The 22,391-nt window shown below is 38.5% G+C and overlaps 1 long non-coding RNA gene across 1 annotated transcript in view; it reads right to left on the bottom strand.

Moving 5' to 3' along the window:
• LOC139078583 (uncharacterized) overlaps positions 1-21,452 on the bottom strand; it is a 354,388-nt gene extending 332,936 nt beyond the window's left edge. The window contains exon 1 of the long non-coding RNA XR_011531598.1: positions 21,335-21,452. This is a non-coding gene — a long non-coding RNA (uncharacterized lncRNA). The remainder of the gene's footprint in view (positions 1-21,334) is intronic.
• Between the last annotated feature and the right edge of the window lie 939 nt (positions 21,453-22,391).

Below are 22,391 nucleotides of genomic sequence, written 5' to 3' on the forward strand. Positions count from 1 at the left end.
TGTTTTTTTTGACTTGCGGAAGATATAACAATGTCAAAACCTCATAGATTCTGAATATACCTGAGTTCGGCAGGAGAAAACAGTTGGTGCTTTAGGAAGGAGTTTCAGGCCAGACAGACAAGAGACTGAATTCCATGATTTCCTTGCCGTAAACTTAGAGTTATTTAACTTCTTGTTATATGCAAAATGGAAATGATAATGCCTTCCTCAAAGTTTGGCACAGTAAATGAAATAAAACAGCATATGGAAAGTTAACGTAAGGGACCTAGCATAGTGCCTGGCACATAGAAGCGTCTCCTTTCACTTTGACCCAGTGTCAAATGTTCTGATCCATTGTCCCATCTGAGAAGCTGCCTGCCATACAGCTGTCTCCTATAAGGAATAGCATGACAATTTGATGGCAAAGCACTTCATACACCCTTACTCGATTTTCTTCTTTTGAAATGTCCCCACACTGCTCACTTGTCCCCTGTAGCCAACCAAGATAGGCCAAATAGACCTGAAGGCCAATTAAAAGTCTTCCCCACTTCCAAAATCTCACCCTAATAGAATGATTGTCAATCAAGGATTATCTCAGTATTTCCTTTTATTCTATTAAGCGTACTCTCCTTTCTAACACCTTTGTATACCTGCTGAAACTAAAATTGCCACAGATGAGTTCTCTTGACACGAGTTTATGACTAAATGGTCTTTGTTAGTTTTGTCCTGCAAGTAGTTTTGTCTTTGACACATCGTTTTCTCCTGGCTCTGAAACTGGGGCTGTCACACTGAGCACCGTATCATGAAATGAGCTCTCCAGGACACTATTCTTTCCACCAAAAGAGGTTTTGAAGTCAAACAAGTTTCTGAAGTTTGTTTGACACTTCATGCTACATGTGTACCCACACCTTAAAGCATCCTTGTAGTCATTACTATGCTGAAGCCCTTGAGTGAAGAAACCTTTTGTTTGAGCTGATAAGTTCCAAGTTTCTTCCATACTGGGAATCTCTTCTTCTCCCCCACATAATGCTATAGTAAACTAATCACCAACCTCTTCATGCTAGGGTCGCTGTCACATGGCTTAGTAACGTACCCAGAGGCTACTAACCAGCTAGTTAGAATAATGGGGGTATAATCAAAGGAGAGGACAAGTTAATAGAAAAGGAGAGACAGAAGGAAAAAGAAGCCAAAAAAGTGACAATGGAATGAGTCAAAGAGCTAGGGCATTCATAGGAAGAAATTATATATTGGAAGAAATTGCATACGTCTTTTCATTCAAAATCCTATTAGTTTCACGGATACTGCATTCAACCCATTGAAATGCCAGTTATTTTAGTCCAGCAGCGGTTGAACCTCCTCCCTAATCTTTCTTTTGAACTAGTTTTTGGTTATCCTTTAGGCCTACGTGAGGATAAATTTCAAATTAGGGCTTTAAAGTTGCCTGGCTTTGAAGAGCACTTAAGCTTACAAAAGAAATAAATTGGTACATTGCAGTGTCAAGCTAAATAGATGATTTATTGACACTTTTTCAGAACCACTCTAGGTTATTTTTTGTGGCATGTATCCAAATGGAATAGCACCAAGGTATTTATATAGGCTCCAATTTCTACACTACTCCAATATCTGGCATGAAGTATTTTTATGACATATAACCTTTCCCTCTAAACAAGTGCTTGGTCATCCTTTAAGCTGAAAGTTGATCAGTGTCTGAATATTTGAGGAGTTATACTTGTACCAAGCCACTTACATGGCTGGAGGCAAACAGCCTGACAATTACTTCGCATTGTTCTACTTTGGACCTATTTGGGAGGCCAGATAGCTGCCACGTGTACAGGTGAGTGCGAGAGTCTTGCTAAGTTACAAGTGTGCTCAAGGTTTTGCCCAACAGAAATGTCCACGTCACTCCATTCAGGGTCACTGTGTCTCTCTGCCCAGGTTCTTCCCTGCACAAGGGTGCTAGACTGGAGGGCACGAGGCAGGTAAATTCAGATCACCTTTTCCTTGCCAAGGCATTTGCCCGTGGGACTGCATATGCCCAAATTTGTCCATTTTTTCAAATTTTCACAAAGATGCATGCAAACGAACAGCAGCCCAGATTCCTCTCATTTATTTGTTCACTCACTCTCAATATTTTCTGAGTACCCATTGAGCACAAGGCACTCTTCTAGATATTGCAGAAGATAAAAACATAAGATAATGTAGTCTAGGGAGATTAAGCATGTACACAAATATAAAGTAAAAAAGGATGAAAGAAGCACAAATGAAATATGAAGAGCGGGCTCCAGATTCTGGGTCTCACCTCTGAATTCCTCCTGGCAGGCCCCTTTATTGTCATTATGTCTTGATCTCTTTTCCTTTCCTGCCTTGCACATGATACAAGTCTCTTCTCCTAACTTTGATCATCTCCTTCTCCTTTCTGTCTCTTAATTATTGACAGCAGGGATCAAGCACACTTACAACTTGTTTGTCCTCCATTTGTCCTTTAGTAGAGGCCCTCTACTGTTGGTGACCTAGACCAGTGGTTCACAAACTTTTTCAGTAAACGACCAGACAGTAAACGTTTTAGGCTTTATGGACCAGTCTCTGTTGCAACTACTTAATTCTGTGATTACAGGCAGAAGCAGCCATAGACAATATGCAAACAAAGGAGTAGAGCTGTATTCTAATAAAACTTTATTTGTGGAAGCAAAAATTCAAATTTTGTATAATTTTAACACATTATGCAATATTACTCCTCTTTAGATTTTTTTTCAGCCATTTGAAAATGTGAAAGCCATTCTTAGCTCCCAGGCCACATCACAATAGGCAGCAGGCTGGATTTGTCCTGTGGACCCATATTTTGCTGACTCTTACCTGGAGGATATGTAGGGCAGAGAGTAGCCCTGAGCCAGAAGGACGCGAGTACGGTGGGTAGAGAAAGGGAGACAGGAAGAGTGATGGATAGGCAGGTATAATATGCGAATCTGCTGGGAAGTTCAATCTTATGAGGCCCTTGCACGGGGCTTCTGGGATTTCTGTGTATGCGGAACCGGCAGGATAGAGCAGGCAAACTTCATGTGAGCACTGGTAACTTGTTCATAAAATTAGTTCTGAGTTTGTGTAGCGGAGAACGCTAACCGTTCACCAAAACTCTGTTTCCTTTACTTCCTGGTCAAGCAGGTAGGATATAGTTTCTAGCCACTCTTGCAATTCATTGGGGCCATGTCACTAGTTGTCACAATGGAATGTGAGCTGAAGGGAGATGAGTCACTTTTAAGAAGAAAAAAGTCCTCCTCTATGTTTGATTTCCCCTTCTACCAGCTGAATGTCACTGAAGATGGGGCCCCAGGAGATGGTGAAGACATAAGCTTGAAGGAGACTTGGTCCCTGAAGGACCACATATAGAAGAGCTACTCACTGACCAGGAGCATCCATCATTACAAGAGCAAGAAACACACTTTTGCATTTGAACAATTATATATACATATAAATGTAGGCTCTTTGTTACAGCAGTCAGTGCTACCCTAATTAACATAATTGTCAGGTGTAGAGCCATGTCTTATTAACCTTTGTGCTTCCAGCATCTGTCTCAGTGCTTGGTACATAATTGCTGTTGATTAAATGATAAACTAAAAGAAAGCATCAGCATCACTGCGTATTCTCCTACCCTCCATTGAGTTCCTTTCATCTCTCCTGAACGGCGTCATTGCCTCATGATGCCACTGAGCTGCTCAAGTTTTCTGAATTATACTAACCCCTCCAGTCTTACTTAAGTAATATTCTTGGAACAATACTTCAATTTCTCTAAAACCTGTGCTTACTCAGCTGAACAGAGCTGTTAAACTAATTAATGCTACAGTGCAAATGACGAAAATGGTTTATTGTGTGACCATTTACAGAATACAAAATATGTATTCATATTTTGAAAAGGAAAAATTATGCCTTAATATGCAAGCAATCACAGAATTTTTTACATCAATGAAAGATTAAAAGAGCTACATTTGGGGACACACAATATAGATGGCTATTTCCCACCTAAATAGACTGGATGCAATCACAGGAAGAAGAAAAAACCTACGATACACCTAAAGTATCGAAAAACAAGAAAACTTACAATCATGTTTTCACTGCCCTTAAGTCTTTATGGTTCTGAAATTTCTATTCTAGTCTTAACTCCACATTCCTCATTTTCACAGACGTGAAATTTTAGATCTTGAAAGGACGTGGATGTCATCAAGTTCAACCTCTCACCTTTAGAGAAAAACATGTTGCCATTATCAATAATATAATCCTTTACATAGTCAAAGAATTATATCCCCCAGTCTTTTCTTCGCCAGGCTAAGTAACTCCAATTCCTATAGGAATTTTTTACGAATATATTTTAATCCATTAATCTTTTTCATTTTTCCTCCAGTTGTTCACTCTTTCTCAGGTTACAAAGTTCAAAAGGGGACATGAGATTCTAAATAAAGACATAACCAACAAGGCCAGCCAGCCAGGCCTATGTATAGACAGAGTTGAAAGCTGCCAGCCCGGTTTGATTTGAGATGCAGAAAAGCTCCCAGTCCTCGTCTTCTCCATCCCCACTCACCCAGCCAAAAATAGCTCCCCTATCTTGCCTGCCAAAGCTGATTTTCCCATCATTGGAGGGCCTTTGGGAAAGAGGGTAGAGGAAAGGCAACTGATATTTCTTAAGGCAATGTGCTTGGCTCTATGCTAGTTACATTATATACATTACTGCATTTAAATTTTACAAGTATCTTAAGAAGTTATTAGTGCATATAACATAAAAAGGGCAGGAAGTATTCAGTAAAAGATAAGAACATTAGCTCTCCAGTCAGACAGATCCAGGTTTGAATTCCAGCTCCAACATTTACTGGTTGTCACATCTTACCTAATACGTTTATCCTTTAAAAGACTCAGGCCTGACCTGTACAGTTTTAGACATACAGCATAGGATGTTGTGATGACAAAATGAGATAATCTATATGCAGAGTCCAGTTTCTACCTCCTGACAAATATTCAGATATGTGAGCCACTATTATTATTATTCCCATTTTACAGATAAGGAAATTGAGAGTCAGGGAAGTTAAATGATTTGCCCCGGGGCACAGAGCTAGGAAGTGGTAGAGACATAATCTGAACCTAACTCTGCTTCTAGAGCTTGTGTTCTTCCTATTACTCTTTCCAAAAGGCTTCTCATAAGCTCATCTGAGTTGCCTAGGAGCAGTATATAAGTTCTGCCACCATTTTAGACTGTCCAACTTAGTAACCGAAGAACGTAGTCTTGAAATGATGCAAGGAGGCAAGGAAGTAGGTAAGCCTCCAGAGCTGGAAAGAATGAGTAAGACGACATGTTTCCAAACAAATGTGGCTCAAAAGGGAGGAGGGAGCAAAAGGGGCTTGAGGGAGCTAAACTGTCTGGGACCAGTGGTTGGGGACAGCGGGGACATCTGAGAATTGAGCATCAAAGCCAGGTAGGACAGTTTTGAAACCAGACTTCACCTAAGTCAGAATTTAGACTTAGAGGTTCACACTCTGACCTGGACTTGCCTTGGAAAACATCTCAATTTTTCAAATTAATACAGGTGAAAATTCGTAAAGAAAGTCACGTAGTTTGTCAAAGAAAAAGATGACTAAGGGAAGCCTGAAGTTGAGCTCACTTTGTTCAGTTTCTTAGTGTCAGTCAAGCCACAGCCCATACCTCAGGTTGATAGTTGTTTTATGCCTTGTAGTATATACTCTATATTCACTCATAATATAGTGATGAAATTCTTGCCTCCAAAGCCTGACACGCAGGAGTCAAATCCTTATTCCTTCACTTCCAGCTGTGTGACCCTGGACAAGTCACTTGACCCTCTGTGCCCCAGTTAGCTCATCCATTAAATGAGGATAATAAGATTATTTACCCCACAGGGTTGAGTGAGGATTCAGTGAGTTAAAATATGTAAGCAGGAGATGCTCTACAGATCTTATCTGGTATAATTATTCTCTCATTTAATCCTCACGATGAGTCAAGAAACAGAGACTGGTGATGGCTCAGTGGCTTGCCCAAGCTTTTGCCAGTTAGCAATTAAAGGAATCTGAACCTGAAGAGAGAACTATGACTCCAAGTCTAGTCATCTTTGACTTTACCATGCTGCTTCTGTTACATGAAAAGATGTGATGAGTAGAGAAAAGCTCAGCAACTATCAAGTGGTGTTTTCCAAACAATCTGAAATTTCCTTACATTACTAAACAGTCAAGGCTGGAACTTGGGGACTTGTCTTCACCCAATAGTTGAATGACCATCTGCACGTGGCCAAATGTTCTCACTAGTGATCAAAATAAATCAGCCTACTTGCTCGTAATACAGAAAAGAAGAGGTGAAATAAGCGGGGAGGGCAAACGTACTAAGATACCACTGGACAAACTAACAGCAGTTACTCATACTGAATTAATGAAGGCATTGCCATGATCTGTTTCATCTTCACACCACACAGGAACTGGAGTGGTAGATGGGCCCTGTCTAAAATAATAAACGGTCCCCTTCAGATGCATCAATTTCAAGTTTTTGGCTAGGTCATGTGTGGCCATGGGAAAGGCTAAGAAAGTAAGGAGATGAATAAAAGAAACTAGCACAGCTATACATAAATATGTTAGATACTAACTTCTTTGCAACAGAAGATGCCTTTCAAATTATGGGGCAATTTCTCTTGCTCCTTGTCATTGAATTAACTTTTGCTCTCAAAATGTGTGCGTGTGAGTGTGCGTGCGAGATTCAACAGTTGTTGGCTGGATATAAGTAAGCATGCGAGCATATCTGCAGCTCCCACTGGTGGGGATACCTTGAAAAGAGGTACGCTTAGAGAGGCCACAATCATTTCAACTCTTGGGGAGAACCTGGAGTGCCAATGGCCACAGTGAGCTGTTCTGCGTAACATCTGGAGCACTACTCTGGACAGACTAGACAGACCAGATCAGAATTCAGGAGGAATTAACTTTACACACAGGAAATTGTCATTTTCACAGGTCAAAGCTTTTGAATATTGGCCATTTCATGTGGTTTGGTCACATAGACTGCCAAGGTAATGGAGATGAATCCCAGGTGAGATTAATCCCAGTAAATGGGAAGCAGAATTTCCCAAATAGTAGATGGCAGTAATTAAAAAGAAAAAAAGTGCTTCTGTTGTAGAGCAATGTGGATCTGCATATGTCAGATGTAGATTAGCAACTGGGGCCCACCCATGGCAGACCTTCCATGAGAGGAGTTAATAACCAGAGGCTTCCCTTCGACCACAGGAAAACTCACGCTCGGGGTAATTTTGAATGTCTCCTTATATAACGAAATTTCCTTTGTATTCTCCTAAGCAATCGTTATAGCCCGTATATCCCTCAAAATGTGTAACTTTTGAGACAATGTGGAAGGATGTGAGTAAAAGTAGCTCATTTTGAATTTGAGATCCTGAACTGTCTCAAGCACTCTAGGCTTATAATCGCTAACAGCAAGAAGAAATAAAGTCAGCTGTGTCAAAGCCTAGCTCTACTGACCAAAATAAATGGGTTAAAATAAAATAAAGTGTTGGCTCTGGAACGTCCGCGTTCCTATGGAATCAGACCATGCACTGACAATGCGGTTCCTCACTACCTTCTATCTGGAGCTGGACTTTATTAAAAAGGGAGGCGAGATAACCAGCAGGACTGGAGGTGGGGATAGAGTTTTCTTAAGGGGTCTTCCTCACACTATGTGAAGATGAGACCAAACTTGATAATTCTTATCACTTAGCAAAGTGGAGTGAATATACTCAGTCAAAGTTCAGCCTCTTAGTTGAAGGAGCCAGCATGATGGTTTCTCCCACACGCAAGTAAAGGGCTCAGTGTTTGAAAAGCCCCAGAGACACTTGTGCCAGAGAAAGCTCAGTTTTTCTTTGGTGCCGATTTTCTCTAAAATGTAAAAGGTTAACCCAACCCATGGCTATGCACCTCCATAAAATCTCACCCCATTTCCTAGAGGACCCTCAGAAAGACGTTCTCGCTCAGGGAGAGCCATTGCAGGGAGAACAAGGTTGCCCAGTCCGGAGGTGTGACCACCTTACCTAAATGGTGGTGAGAGAAACAAGAGTTGTAGACTCAGTAATGGAGGAAAGCAGGCATTTCCAGCCACCATAATGACCTCTGCAGTGACAGATCGCCACCTTTGTGATCATCACAAACCCTGAAAATAAGGTTAACCAACTTGGGGTTTGCCTAAGGGCCACAAACCCAGAACTCCAGCCAGTGTCAACATTAGGCTGGTAACTGTGATGGCCACAGGCATGAGCAGAAAAAAGGACATCCACTGTCTAACCAGCACCAAATACCACAGACCTAATGCCCAAACCCCCACATCTGTCTAGTTTTAGCTGGGCTTTGAAATAAAGGATTTAAAAGATCATAAATCATCTTCCTCAGACTGGAGGTTGCACAGACCAATTCCTAGATGAACCTATGAGCTAAGAACACTCTGGAGCATTTCTCAAAAATATGTGGACAGAAATATGCTCCCATGACAACTTGTAGATGCCATTTTTGGGGGTTACGTTGCGTTGCATTATATTCATACATACCTATATTTCCCGTTTGTCAAGAAGATTCTTAAGAACAAGAACAATATCTTACATATCTCTGTATCACCATGCCTGTGATAGAGCCTGAGACATACTAGAAGCCTAATATATGTTTATTGAATGGATGAATGAGTGAATGTTCAACTTTACAGCAGCTCGGAAAAGATGTCCTCTCGACAGTAAACACTACACATTGCTTTCCTTTTCCCTTAAAGATATGGAGAGCGCTGACCTCTAATAAGAGACATGACATGTGCTTATTACATTCCAGCCTAAGATCCACATTTTGTTCTAAGTATATCGACAGTGAAGAAAAATGCAAAAAAAGAAAATAAATAAAATACTCCTTGCCAAGACACGTCATCCATGAACACAGAATATCATTCCATCTTGCTACAATAAACATTTCAGCTGCTCCTATGAGGGCTCCTATATGGCTTTCTGCTTGGGGGAGGGTATAATAAATGATAGGAGGTTAAGCAAGGTCCTCAAAGTATCTAAAATGCTCTTAATAATACAACCCTCAACAGAGTCTTCAGGAGCTTTATGAGAGAAACAGTAGATTCTCCGCTACTTCCCAAACAACTCATTTTTAGAGTCAGTACTTTCTGAATACAGTGAACACTGATACGTGACAAGCAGAAACACAGAAACGTGACAAGAACACTACAGAATAAGGCATAAGAGACACTAGCGTATGAACCCAAATAAAATTCCACAGTAAGAAGAACGTATTGCTTTTAGTTCAGAGCAGGTAAAATAGGTTCATGACAAAATCAAAAACCAACATTAAAAACAAAGAATCCAAGAGAATGAATAAGCAGTTTGCAGATTCAGATTTTGCAGTTAAGAAAGTCTAAGAATGCCAGCCAAGTGCAGATAAGAGAGTGCCAAGGAAAAGCAATATCCAGTGAAAGCAAAAAGGAAAGAAACGAGGTATTTTAATTTGCTTCCCCATAATGAAGTTTTAGTAGAACTTTATAAAGCATATTGGAGGAAAATTATTCTTTGTTGTCTTTATTATATGATTTTAGAAAGCTGCAGTAATTGTCAGCAGTATCTGGAGGCATTATGGTAGAAAAGTCCATTGTAGAAATTTTGCAAGAAAGTTCTAAAATGGCCGGTGAGTTTGACTATGGCTACAGAAAGAAAAAAATCATTTTGGCTCAAAAGCCGAAGTGTTTATGAAACTATAATGATATAAACTGTGCATATGAGAGAAAATATGAACCAAATATGTTAAGTGACGTGTTCACATTTCTGTGCTTATTGACCCTTTCTGAGGATTTTGGAAAATATATATTGTAAGGATAATTCTGGATTGTTTTAATTTCTCCCTTAATATTTAATAGGGTCAACCAAATAATCCACAGTTCCTACTCTCCTAAGCATGTAAATGTCTATTTCCACATGGACTTGAATGAGTAGAGATTGATGGCTTTGTTGTTCGTATCAACGGTGTTAACCAAACATACTTCAAATGGTGGCCCTAAACTGAACACGAATTTCAACACAGCCACACTAGTCAAGCCTGACTATGTGAATTATATGAAATACAAAACTGAAAATTTAAGTTACAAGATGAATAAATTCTGGGGCTCTGATCTACCACATGGTGAGTATAGTTAATAATATTGTACTGCATACCTGAAATTGGCAAAGAGAGTAGATTGTAGGTGTTCACACAACACACACACACACACACACACACACAAAAGTTAACCATATGAGGTGATGGAGTTGTTAATTAACCGGATTGTGGTATTCACTTCACAATATATATCTCTATTAAATCATCACGTTGTACACCTTTAAAAAGCCATGTTGTATGAATATATACAGTTTTTATTTGTCAGTCATAACTCAAAGCTGGAAAAAAAACCCAAAAGATAAAACTGAAAGATGTTTTTATATTAACTGAAGTTTCCACTCTGGCTATTATCAACAGTATTAACAGAATAATCTGAAAAATAATCAGAGATATTTAGTATGGTTTAAATCTTGAGTGAACCAAGAGAAATTTTCAACATGGTTATCGTAAAATAAACTCAACAATGTGTGGGCAAATAAAACTAGGCTCAGTTTATCTGTAATCCTCTTGTTATTAGCAAAATTTAAACTGGGCTGGAGCTCTTGGATTAGTGGTAGTAAAAGTTGGTAAAAACAACACGGAAAATAAGAATAGAAAAGTAGAAGAGTAAAAATAAGAAGAAACCAAGAAAATCCCTGCAGAGAATGTAATTGAGAAGACTGACAGCAAAACAGTGCCAGTCTTGAGTAATTGTGTTGTTGTGTTGTGTAGCATCTTTTATTAGAACACGCAAAACAGCATTTAAGTTTATTCACTCATACATTATTCTCAGGAGAAAACTATTTCTTGAATATTGTTCATTCCTCTTTCATAATTGAAAAAACTTACATATGGAGATGGCTCTGAGGCTCATATAGGTCTAAAAAGACCCAAAATCAAAAAAAGAAAAAGTGGTTTCAATCTTGAGACAGTAATTTTTGAATAAATGAATATGTAAACATGTTTGATTTACCTTTTTCATTGGTAGCATCAGGCAAGTGCCATGTACATCGTTTTATTTAAACTATTCTCCATATAAGAACAAAGCTAGATAGTTTTTAAAGCCAGTATTATTAGAAATATCAGGCATTCTTTCCGGGTTTCTGTGATTCCTTTTAGTATTGCTAAGCAAACATTAGTAATGTCTATGTCTTGAGGAGGCTGAATTTGAGTGGAAAATTACTAGCTTTATTATAATCACTTACAGACTTTTAAATTAAGCTGTCAATATTTTCAATAACGTATTTCACCCTTATTTTAAATTTTTAGTTAGATAAGCTCTTCCTTTCTCCACTTACTCCAGCTATTGCTAATTCAATATAGTCGTTGAATAGGGTATCACGCTTTCCCCAAATAAGCAAGAATTAAAGACACAATCCATGGGCAAAAGTTCATTATTGCTAGCTTTTTAACCCTTGGAATTGATCACATTTAAAGCAGCAACTTAACGTAATAACTCTCATCAGCCTAATTACTTCAATCACTTACTCTAAAACTATTCTTATCCTCTTACCACTACAACTTTCCCAAAATCTTCTAGAAATCTGACCCTATGACCCAGCTTGTGTCTGTAGGCTGGCACCCATTGCGATTCCCATGCAAAGAAAAGCCCAGAGTCATCACTGCATTTGTCCTTAGAGTGTTCTAGAAGAAAAGTTCCCATGATACAGCTTTATCTGCATAACATATCTGATATAGATTAACACTGATATAATTTTCAAGGGAATTTCATACATTTTTTCATGTGATGGTACCGGCTATAGTTTCCCACTTTGATTTCTCCATTTACACCTTTATAAAGGGAGGACACTGGAGTTCCTATTGAATTGTACATTTCAGGCGTCATGTATTGATATTATTAAGAGAAGGATAACTGACGTGAGAATTCTTAAGAATTCAACATATATTTTAGCAGAACAAAAACATACACTGAACATAGTGTATAGAGTCTGAAGTTTGAGCTCTTATCACTAGACCCATTCTAAGTCTCAATTTGTACATTTTTAAAATGACCAGGTTGATCTAGACGTCTCTGAAGTCTCCTCAAAGTCCAACATCCTGAGATCATTTAAGGTTTTTGATAAGAGGGAACTTTTTTTTTTTTAGAAGTTAAGTGATCATGAACCCCTCCCTTGAGCCCCCGCTTTCAGAGAACTCACTTTCATTATGTAGTTAAGTCCCGTCATTTGCTGAGAGAACAAAGAGATAATTTATAGAGAACAATGGACATTGCAAAATTTATCAATACCTGATTTTGAAAGGCTTTTGGGACATAACTTTCACTTCAAGACTCAGGTTGTAAAACAATCTATCTTATAGCCTTAATAAAGCTTCTTATACACTGTTTTCCCTCTCTCTCTGAGTCTGCACTATGATGCAGTCTGAGATCTAGCTAAGTGCCTGGGCAAATGAAAACAGTGATGGGCGTGGATTGATTCCACTATTTTCTCAAAATCTGAGGTTCTCCTTACCTTCCTGACCATCTTTGTAAACCATTTAAGTTCTGCTAAAAAGTAACTCAATTCCTAATGTCAGTGGTAAGTAATCAGTAAGCCTTGACTGACAGAGAGGTGGGTTGGGAGAGAAAAGGAAGAGTAAGAAGGAGAAGGGAAGGGGAAAGGAAGAAAGAACAATTGAAAAAATTGCATCCTCATGCATTGCTGATGGGAGTGTAAATGACACAGCCTTTGTGGAAAACAGTATGGCAGTTCCTCAAAAATTTAAATCATAGAATTACCACATGACCCAGCAATTCCATTTCTCAGTATATACTCGAAAAATTGAAAGCAGGGACTTGAATAGACATCTACACACCAATGTTCCCAGAAGCATTTTTCACAATAGCCAAAAAATAGAAACAACCCAAATGTTCTCGAACAAATAAATGGATAAACAAAATGTGGTATATCCATACAATGGAATAGTATTCCAACTTAAAAAAATGAAATTCTGACACATGCTAAAACATGGATGAACCCTCAAGACATTATACTAAGTGAAATATGCCACCCACAAAAGGACAAATACTATGATTCCACTAACATGAGGACCTAGAGTAGTCAAATTCAAACAGAAAGTAGAATGGTGGTTTCCAGGGGTTGGGAGGACGGAGGAATAGGAAGTTCTTTTTTAATGGGTACAAAGTGTGGTTTGGGAAGATGAAAGTTTGGGAGATGGATGGCAGTGATGGCTACACAACAATATGAATATACTTAATGCCACAGAACTGTACACCTAAAAATGGTTAAAATGGTAAATTTCATGTTATGTATATATAATACAATAAAAAATATATTCAAAGTTTTTGTATTATTCATTTTTATTCCCCTCATCTGGGAAAGTTGAACACATGCTCTATTTCAATGTTGCCCCATGCCAGGAATTGCCGGGAAATAAATTTGATGTTCCAAGCAATTCCCCTATGGTTTTAAAAAGAGATAAAGGAAAAGAAACAGCTGTTTTAAAAGCAGTCACAGAATCCTCCACATGAGTCCCATGAATGGACTCGATAGCACACATTTAACAGGCAATAAAAACAGGCACCAGAACCAAGCCAAGCCTGACAATGGAATGGGCACATTCATATTTAACGTTGTTGCCAATTCCATATGAGTTTGTGGATTTGGAATACTGTTAGATTCAAAAAGAAAGAGCACCTCACACCAGGATTAGCAGTCAATGCTGTAGAATGACAATGAGATAATGTGGAAATTGAAATTTGAAATTCTGCTGTGAAATGGTCCTGGACGGAATTCAAGCAATTATCCAGCTAAACCAAAAAGAACTATGCTATTAAGAATAAAAGCAATGTGGAGATAAATTATCCAGATTGCCTTTTATATTGATTAAATTGCCTTATTGAGTACGAAACTCTATTCAATTTGCCTATAGCCAAAGACTAATAAAATCATAGAAGTCAAAGGAGAAGGAACGATACATATCATCTTATTCCATCACACCATTTTGGAGATAAGAGAGCTGACAGTCCGAGTTTAAATGAGTTACTTGAAGACATAGAGCAGAGTCCAAATAGAACTCAAGTCTTTGAATCTCCTAACTAGTTCATTTCACATTACGCAACATTAAATAATCGTCTAGAAGGAAGAAAGATTAATATTGGGAAAATAAAAATCATATTCAAAAGCAAAAGGAGAATGCAGTTGATTTATTTAGTTCATTATCATTTTGAATCCATAATGTTAAATATATTTAATGCAAAAGAGATAGTTTTAAAAAGTAGTGTAATGACACAAGAAACGACAATGCTGAGTGCGTATCCATAAATGATAATCTCTAAACACAGACTTTTTGAGGATTCATTGATTTTCAGTGTTGATATTTTATATCGTTTGTTCAAAAATCAATTGGAAAGCAAGACATAAAATCTTTCCTATCTGGGATTCTGATTTTTACATTTAGTAACATATTTATTATAAATATACAATCAAAACAAAGTATCTGCCTTAAACCACATGTTTAGAGCAGCTATAAATTAGTAAACCCATTTCTAACTCATTCTGATGAAATTCCCCAATTTCCCGAAGGCATTTAAACAGAGTATGAAGAAAGGGTATGAATGAACCAATGAGTCTGTGATTGTGTGTTACGTCTAAACTTTGAACAATGTATTTTTCAGATGTTTGATAATGTCTATTACAATCATAAATTCACTTGAAGAAGAAAATAAGACTGCCTCGAGAATAATTGTTTTACCCCAAACATTGTTCCAGAAAAAATGGAAAGTCCAAGTTGATCAGAAGATATCAAAGAGAGCAGAGCCCTCTAGATGGCTTACTCCCAGTATTAGTATGATTATCGCATTTGTCTGTGGGTCCTCACTGAGGTGGAGCACAGACACGGGATCTTCCACTATCAAATCTGACAGGGTCTTCAACATTGTAGTCATCACCCTCATTTTACAAAAGAGAGAACATTCACGATTCCACAGCTAATTAGTAACAGCCCAAGGACTAAACTCTAGCCCTCCTGGCTCTCAAGACAGATTTAGTCTTTTCCCAATACAGCTCACTTTCTCATTTTAAAAAATGGATCAAAAAGTCTTACAAGTTGGACAATCTTTTTTCACTATAGGAAAATTTCTTTAAATTTCAATTTCTTGTAAAATCAGACAATCAGATGCAAATTTTTTTTGTAAAATACATTCCTGTGCCACATAAAAGGTTAACAAAAAAATCTAATCTGATAGATGAGATTGGCTCCATTTGTCATGTTGAGACTGAAGCCTCGTACCTTGCATAGAAAAGTTTGATGTCCAGAAAATGTGGATATTTAAATAAAATGCCTCTTAACCCTAAAATAGCTTCTGTTAGCTAGAATTCAACAAGGACTAGCTTGAGCAGTTAAACTGGTATATATTTAACTTCCAGCATTTAAGCTTTCTTCTCCAAGGTGTTTCCATCTCTGTTCCTCTGCCTTGATTCTGTTCTTTAGTTTATTGCCTCCAATAACTCCCTCCAGCAATGCTAAGACTTTTCCTCTATCATACAGCACACTACCTTTCTGTGTCCTTTTCTTCCCATTCTACCGTTGCAAACGAGCTGACAAAGAATCTTTCAATCTTCCAAGGACATATCCAACAATGGAATTTTCCGCATTTGTGGAGTTGCTGCCAAATCACTACCAAATCTCCCAGGCTGCTCCTCCATTTTCCCACCTACTGCCACGGTTGTCCTCTCAAAATTTCTTCCCTGACACAAGTCACTGCTTCCCATGCAAACCACCTTCAGCCAGGGCAAGCAATAACTGGACCAACAAATATGTGTGTTTGTAGAGCCAAGACATCAGCCATGTCAGGAAATGCAGTGAGTCAGAAAACTCATCTAGGTGATGGACGGACAGTGGGTGGCTGAAGGGAATGACTTTGAGTGCCTAATAGGTAGCAGGTAGATAGTTTTGACAATAACTCTGTAAATAGATATTTTCTCCATTTTACAGTTGTAGAAACTGAGGCTCAGAGGTCCTAGAGTGTCTAATTTTGGCCAGTCTCTTTAAACAGAATTAGTGCCCCACTGAAAATTTTAATAGACTTGCATAGCATTTCGGTTTAGGGTAAGGTTCCCACAAGCAGTCAGTCAGTACCACCTCCTGCCATCCATGAGGACCCCCTGTTCCTCCTCCTCTCAGCTCTCCCAATTCTCTGCCCCCACTTTTGCTTCATTCTTCTGCTCAAGATATTCACCACAGCCTCCCTTGTCTGTGAAACTTTTCTAGCTAGATCATCGCAGATATTTTCATAGGAAAGTGATACTGTTATTCAAGGCTTACCTTTCAAAGATGTGTTCCCTAAGAAATCAGCTAAAACATGTCGAACTGCCTCGACTTTGTTTTCTTCCTCTAAATACATAAATCCCACTCTCAAAGAGATGTAACTCTGAAGAAAGCTCTTTCAAGATCACATGCAGGATCCTCACAAAGTGTTTTATATTCTTCTGAAATCTTAAACAACTGAGATTGGAGAAATGAGAACAAAAGGTACATGGAACTTAAAACAAATTCATTCAATTTGGTGACAATTCTTCTGAACGATTATGTATAGTACTCTATTTTTTCTACTCTCATATAAAAAAATGAAAACTGTCTACCATAAATCTGTGGGTAAACTGACTGAAGAAGTCTATATTCCGCATTTATTACTAGATGAGTTCAAGTTATTTCTCTCCTCCCTAAAATCATGGTTATTGACTTTAAGTTTTAAAAACAGAACAGAGACTTTATGAAAACAAAATGTTTGAATGAGTAGGAAAGACATGTTCATAGACGTCCACAACTCATCCTGCCTTCAATATAGACCAGGTTAAACTGAGGGCCCATCTTGCAGCTGTTTCAACACAGGCTGAGGGAAATGTGTTACTGTGGGGAAGAGGAGTGGGTAGAGATTTCTATACTGATAAGCAAAATTGTTGCCTAAGACTTATAGTCACCAGGTGAGGGAGAAAATGCAATAATTTTAAACTTATTGATGAAAAATATACATATTTTGTAATTACTGCAAATATAATTGGATGTAAAGATGCATGCATGGTACACCTCCAATCCTAAAAGCATAGCACATAAGTTTCAGGTTAAACTACATAAAATTGTCATTTTAAAGATCAAAACTTATCAAATACATACTTATATAAATAAATGAGTGAATAAAGAAATAAATAGAGGAGAAGGAAAACCCTCTTCCTTACAGTACAATACTAATTAATAAAGGAATGCAGAATGACAGGGTTAGGAAATGGATGGGTGAAAGTTTGATGAGGACCAAGATATGCACACAGTCTCAAAGTCTCTCTCACACAAATTCTTTCATTATAAAGGATAAAATGGTAATTTTAGTGTGGAGAAACTTAGTAGATAGAACCTTAATCAATGATGGACACTAACATCACCAACACTAGGACAAACTGACATCATCTGCCTACCGATACGATGCACTGAGAAGGACAAAATGTTCTTCTGTGTATTTCTTACAAAAAGCACAACCTGAGTCTAATCATAAGGAAACATCAGACACACCCAAATTGAGAGTCGTTCTACAAAGCAACTGGCCTAAACTCTAAAAAATGACAAGGTCAAGAGAGACAAAGAAAGGCTAAATAACCATTCCAAATTAAAGTAGACTACAGAGATATAAATAGAGTATGACTCTGCGATGGATTCAAGGCCAGGAAAAAAAATGTTATAAAGGATGTTATTGAGCCAATTGACAACATATGAATTTGGACTGTGAATTAACTAATAGCATTGTATCTGTTATATTTTCTGAATTTATCATGGTTACTGTGTCTACGTAAGAGAACGTCCTTGTTCCTAAGAAATACAAACAGTAGTATTTAGAGGTAAGAAGGCACAATGTCCCCAATTTACTCAAAAAATTCAGAAAATATAAAAATATGTATAAATATATAGAGAAAACAAAGCAAATGGGACAGAACGTAAACAATTCACGATTATTATGTCAAAGTCAGCTAAAGAATTTTTCAAAAGTTTACCCACAGTATCATATGGCTCACTGCAATATATATACATTTATCAACGTAATTAATCAACTAGATACCACAAGTTAGGAACTAGAAACTTATTAAAATAATACAATTTAAAATATCAAGATCTCAGTAAGTGAACCTGAGTGAAATTCAAATCTATATATAAGCATGCTGAATATATATGTCAGTAGTTAACATTCCTACAGAAGATACTTGCATTCTTGAAATCATATCCTTTCAATAGTTTTTTGGCCCAGGACACAACACAGGAAATTATCTGAGTCGGTCAAGTGGGACATCCCCAAAAGAGCAGTCACGCCATCGCTGATATTGCATCTCACTTTTTACTTGAGTTCATGGCATGGAAAAGTAATTCATCTCTCTGAATACGTTTCATAAGAAAAACAGAACTCTTCAGATTCTTTTCCAAGTAATCCTGGGGCAGTAGTCAATTCTGAATCCAAAATTTCAAAGGAGATTTTTACAACCTGAAATCCTACTGTCAATGTGGACTCTGTGAATTATTTTCCTGAAACTAAAGGTAGGACAAATAATGTCCCCCCAAAAATCCCAATTCTGGGCACATCCCTACACTAGGTCAAGCAATATCAGATTCTCAACATCGTACCTATTGGTCTTCCTAAGAAACAGAATCCCACTCCCAGTGCACCACATGACACTGAAGATTCAGAATGGACACTTTGCATCATCATAAAATACTTGAAGTAATAATTCATTTTGAGGATGGGTTTAATGCTATACACATCCATGAAAAAAAAAAAAAAAACGGGGATTTTAATCCACCCACAGCAGCATGCATTCTTTTTCTACAAATTTTAAACATTTTTAAAAAGTAAAAATCACCCATAATCTCAGCCTGCAAAGATAATGTTGCTGTTAAAATGTTGGTATGTTTCATACCAGCGTAAATCCATCCATGTCTCCATCCATCTATCTATTTTTATATACAAAATTAAACATTGTATATGCAGTTCGTACACTGCTATTTTTCCAACTGTAAGCATTTTCTTATGTTTTTTACATATTCCTGTCATGACCACTCAGATGGAAGGTGGAACGTTATTTCCAAGACACAGAAAAACAGCTGACCAACGGCGGAGATGTTGAAGGACATTTCCCAAGTTTTGTTCACCTGTGGAAAAGTCCCAAACTGAACATCATATTAAGACTACAAAGGAACCATGACGTTCTTCCTTCTCCTCTTCCCAGGAGGACTACACTGAGGACTGACCCCCACTCTTAGGGAATGTACTGTAACTCTGTATCAGGACTTCCACTTTCTCTGCGTGGTCCCTTTGGCTCATAATCTCAATTACCCGGTAACGCTCGAGTTATGGTTTCTACGGCACATTTTCTTCCTGTATAAAGCTAGCTGACCTATATGAGCATTCCTCCCCTCCATTAGCACTTGCCACTAAACAACTACCCACACCACAGTTGGCCTCAGCCTTCTTTCCAACATCATCTCCCACCTGTCTGTATCTCAAACACTAGTCACTTTGCTTGAGCCATTGTTACTTAAGCCAATTGTTCTCCCATCGCCACCTCTTTTAGTCATTGTTCTCTCCCAGAATATCCTTTGGTCTCTCCTCTGTAAGTTGAAATTGGATGGATAGATGGAGGGACAGATAGATGGACAGATGGATCTTCATTACCTTCCCTCATCCTCCCAATCAGAATTATTTTTCCTTCCTTGGCTCTCCTAAAACACTTTGTTGTATCTCAATTAATGCATTTTTTTTCAAGCTTTGTTATGTGTTTTTTGTTTTGTTGTTTTTTAATGTTTCATTCTCCATAGAGAGAAACCTACTTGAGGGCGTGGCTATGTTTTCATCTTTGCTACCTCCATGGAATTTTAAAATAGCACTCTGATCATATCAAATGTTTGTGTAATGAATGATCTGATGAACTAAAATAGGAAAATATTAAAAGGCTTTGGACCAAGAAAACAAAACAAACTATGGAAAATCGCACTACGGGTTAATTATTTAGAGTAACAAAAATTGCTGAGATAATTGCACAACTTTAGCTTTTAAGGGGAAGACAAGCCTCAGCATATATTTATTTCATTCAAAGTTAGAACTATTTCCAGAAATAATATTGGCCCAGGAGACATCAACTTATCAAAGTTTGGTATTGGCTCCACCTACCTTTCATATTCTTTACCCTCCAATGCCCCCATACAGGAACGGCTGCATGACGTATAAAATGAAAACTTAGAGCCCCTTGCTTAAGCCCGTCAAGATGGTGACAGCAGAGCATTAAACCAAGTGCAAGGCTCTTCTAAGCACAGGACCATGTACAACTGCTCATGTCACATGCCCATGAAGCCAGCACTATCTGCATAAAATATCTCTAGTTTTTCATTCTTTCCATTGAATTGAAAACCAAAGATTCTCAAAGTGAATATTGATTTATCAATAAAGTCTCACGAGAAATGGAACAGAAAGAAGGGCCCAGAATTTTAAAGTTCTTCTCGCACTTATTACCCAAGTTTCTTTCCTGTCTTGTGCACAGAATGCTCTGGATTACATTAATTTTTCAGGTCTATGTTTATATATTTTTTTCTAGGCTCCCAATCACGCAACAAAATGCTTGCAAACTTTTTCCAAAAGGAGAAAAAGGGATGCTTTATTACATTCCACACTCAGTTGATAAATGTTTTACTTTTTTTGCTATGGATCCTGTTTGTCTAAGTTTTCACTAAACTTAAAAAAAAAAAGGGGGGGCCTTCTTAGACCATCTCAGTCTCCAAAACAAGAAAACCCCTTTTGCAAAAAACCTAAATGCATAGCATGGACTCTGGCTTTATAAGACCCATTATTTTAAAAAGCATTTCATCTCCGAGTGCAGCCTGCAACCTGAGCCTTTCTGTGGGGTGCGGATGAGGAGGGAACTGGTGGGGAGGGAGAAAGCGGGAGAACAAGGCCAATAGGAGAGCCCGCCAGAGGTATCCTGGCTTATAATTAATGGCATGAGGTTACAACTTGCAGCTGACATCGGTTACAGTAAAAGGTCAGCCTCCTGCTGCAGTTCGCATTTACTAGTTTGGAAGGGAGTTGGCTGGAGGCCTCCCTTCCCCCCGCTCCCTCCGTTTGGCTGTCTAACTGATCCCTGTTGCATTCCTTTCTTTATTCCAGCAAAGATTCTTTTTCACCCTTTACACAAACACACACCCACACCCGCACCCATCCCCACAGCCTCACCCACTCACTCCCACAGATGCATGTGGAGTCGAAGACAGAGGACACTCCCATGGCTCGTACAGGCAGAGGAACCACGGCTTGGGGATGCTGCTGTGAAAACTAGATACATTCTTCTGCCAAGTCCCCTCCTTCTTCCCTGTGACATTTGGAAGGACAAAACGGGCAAGTTAGAATGAGCCTTATTTCCAGCGGATGAGGACATTCACTGCTGAGCAAAGAGCAATTTCAGTGTCAAAATCAGTTTATCTGAAGTACTCAAGGCCTTGAGGACTCTCTCTACCTCTGGTGGAAATGAAAAAGGACAAGTGACGGTGAAGTGGAGGAAAGGGTGCCAAAACCGTCAGCTGGAAGAATCCTGGGGCCTGTGCCATCAGGGCTGGTGCAGACATCTTCTCTATGAGCTGGGTGTCAAGGAGAGTGGGGCTTTCTCTCATCACACCAGGCCTGCCTCACCAGGCTCCCCTCCCCTGTGAAGCCAATGCTACTCTATGAGAGGAGAACACGCTGGCAGACATCAGTCTCCTGGGGCCTCCCTTGGCCGCCCTTGTGATGGCAGGTGTAGATACCTCTCTGCTGCTCTTCATTCCCACCCCACACCCTCCACTGGCTGCCCTACCACCCACACCTCCCCAGGGCTTCCTTCTTGTTCAAAGCTCCCCATCTTCCATCCCAATGTTTCCCAAAATTCTATCACGTATATACCATCTTTCATGACTTTGACATTTCCAGTTATCACTGACGACATTATTTACTTAACATTTTTCTTTTACTGATTCGCCCTTTTTTAACTTAAATATATGCATTTTTAATGGAAACTTTTCATCACTATTGAATGAAAAGCAGTATCACTTGCAAACAATAGCAGTGAATATTATGTAAATACTAGATTAGAACAATAAAAATGCATTCATTCAGGGCCCTCCAAAAGCCATCTTGCTTCACATCTATGATACTCTACCCCCCTTGAAGTGATATTCTTATCTGGGTCTATGTGAGCCAACTATCTAATCTAATCAGCTTATTTGAGGGGAGGTGCGTCCATCAGTTCTGTCTTTGC

The sequence above is a fragment of the Equus przewalskii genome, chromosome 22 (assembly GCF_037783145.1).
Source record: "Equus przewalskii isolate Varuska chromosome 22, EquPr2, whole genome shotgun sequence".
NCBI lineage: Eukaryota > Metazoa > Chordata > Mammalia > Perissodactyla > Equidae > Equus > Equus przewalskii.